Raw genomic sequence first — 2,888 nt, 5'->3', positions numbered from 1 at the left:
CCTCCTGGATTGGAGATCATGTTTGGGCCCAAGAACTAAATAGCCCTCTTACTATTTACTCAGAGAAACTGATTCTATTCACCCAGTTCCAAGAGAAGAAGTCAGAGAGCTGCAATGGTACAGCAGTGCCTGTAAGCATGCGTTGTAGAGGAAACTTGACATTAATAGTGGAGTGGTTCAGAGATATGGAGCCACACAAACAGTAACTTCTAACACATTAATCTCACCTGCTGGACAGACCAGAACCATCAGTCTCCCTAATATTATTGAAAGCAAGTTTGACTGAAGCAGGTGGAGAGAGGACCTAGGGGACACCTTTAGGAATACCTTTGCTGAAGAGTCAGTTCATGAAAAAATGAGACAGCGAGAATAGGGTTTCCTTTAACAAAGTGCTATGGGGAGATCCAATGGGTATTCAGGATAGTCTGTTCACACCGTTTTTGGAGGAAATGGCCAATGTGGGAAAGGAATTTCCAAGTTTAAAGATAAACAATGAGGAGGGGAAAAACCCCACACACAGGACAAAATTTAGGGCATAAGAAATAGAATGTCTCACACAAAGAGAGAACATCTCACAAGATTGATTATAGAAAGTAGTTGAAAATACTATTCTCAAATAAATTGTACTTGCAAGGAAATTAAAGAAAACATAGACTAAATGAGATAGGAGTGGCTACTGCAACACAAAGAGATGGAAAATTGATTTCACAGGGTTATGAAAATAAAGAAGGAAATAATGATACCAACAGTTTAAAAACATTTACTTGTGTCAAGATACAGAATAAATACGCAGGGGGGAAATAAATAAAAACAACAACGGCAACAAACAGTGAAACAGATCTTAGCCTAAAGGATACAGGGATAAGTTACAAAAGATAAAAATTAACAGAGAACAGATGTAGCAGTAGGTGGAGGGAAAATGACAACACCTGTTGGTTTGCAAGAGAAATGCGAACAGATGAAATGGACACAAATTCAAAAAAATAATTAAATGAAAGAAATGTTAGTGAAAAGTAAATCACTGTATTGGAAAGACCAAAAAGGCCAAAAGGCATTTCCTTTTTCAGTTCTTGAACTTGAAGAGAAAATGATCAATTTCAGTGAACATTCATGTCTGTGCAGTAGGTATCTTTTAGTAACACAGATGCAGGTTCACAGCAGTTAGAAAGGAGTTCGTATTGAAGACACTTTTAAGGGGAAGAGGGTGGGGCACCTGGATGGCTCAGTCAGTTAAGCAACAGACTTCAGCTCAGGTCCTGATCCTGCTTCTCGCTCTGTGCTGACCACTCAGAGCCTGGAGCGTGCTTCAGATTCTGTCTCCCTCTCTCCCTGCCCCTCCCCTGCTCATGCTCTTTCTCAAAATTAGACATTAAAAATGTTTCTTGAAAAAATAAAAAATATAAAGGGAAGTGGGTGTTCTGAGAATTGTGTAAATGGTCCATTTACATTACAAAACCAACAGCAAGATGGCTTACATAAGGAAAAGTTCGGGAGTTTACACCCACAGTTCCCGGGGTGTCACATTGTTGTATGTGTGCATGGGACCTCGGAAGCTGGGCTTTTTCAGTCCGTGGGCCTGCCCTGCTTCAAAACGAGACAAAATAAAATCATTAAAGGTCTGATCCAGTCGAGCAAAGGCAAATCAAATATAGTGACCACAAATGAAAAAGTCTGAGTTAATACTAAATCTAGAAGATATATAGAAGGAAGACATTAAATATGATTATATTAAAAATCACAACTTTAGTACTTTTATAGCAAAAAGATGAAATCATTAGAACAAAATCACAACTTTGGGGAAAATGTTATTCAAGACAAAGAAGACATGAAGACAACATTGGAAATTAAAATACAAAAAAATGAATTTAAAAATTAATTTTTAAAGACAATAAAATGGATTACTCTTTGGATGAATTATGTAAAGAAGAGAAAATATATATACTTATACATAGGAATAAAAAGAGTGCACAGTCACAGAGAGAGGAGGAAAAAAGCAATAATATTACAACAATTTTTGCAATGATATCTACCAAAAATGAAAGTCTGGATAAATCAAACATTTATGTAGAAACATATAGATTTCCAAAATTTCCAACAAAACCCAAATACACTCAATAGAGCTATGTCTATTGTAATAATCCTTCTGCATAAGCTCCTATATAAGAAAATGAATAATATTTTCTAGGTTCACATAGTTTTAAACATTTAAACAAGTAAATATGTTGCAGTTGAAATAATTTTGGAGCAGAGAAAATGAAAGAAAACATTCTACTTGTTTTTTAAAGGTTATGTAACTTTGATAGCAACATACTATAAAAGATCACATAAAAATCTTCAATTACAAACAACATATTAAATAACAAATTCCAGCAGAATATAAGAATAACCTTATTTGGTCCCATCCATATTTTGATATCTCTAAGTTTATATGATATAATATTCATCAATAAATAAATAATTTTGATTCACCATATTACTAGGTTAAATGGGAAAAGTTGAATAATCAAATTTTTATGCCAAAAGACATTTGATATATTTAAAATTAGTCTTGACAAAATTCATCAGTGAATAGGGTTAGATTTTTTTCCTAAAGGTAAGTACTATGCTTAATAGGAAACAATAGGAACATTTATTTTAAAAACAGAAAAATATGGGGCACCTTGGTGGCTCAGTCGGTTGAGCGCCCAACTTCGGCTCAGGTCATGATCTCAGTTTGTGAGCCCGACAGCTCAGAGCCTGGAGCCTGCTACAGATTCTGTGTCTCCCTCTCTCTCTGCCTCTCCCTTGTTCACGCTCTGTCTCTCTCTGTCTTAAAAATAAATTTTAAAAAGTTAAAAAATTTTTAATAGTTTATTGTCAAATTGGTTTCCATATAACACCCAGTGCTC

The sequence above is a fragment of the Suricata suricatta genome, chromosome 3, assembly GCF_006229205.1.
Source record: "Suricata suricatta isolate VVHF042 chromosome 3, meerkat_22Aug2017_6uvM2_HiC, whole genome shotgun sequence".
Taxonomy (NCBI): domain Eukaryota; kingdom Metazoa; phylum Chordata; class Mammalia; order Carnivora; family Herpestidae; genus Suricata; species Suricata suricatta.
Note: the sequence above shows the minus strand (reverse complement) of the source record.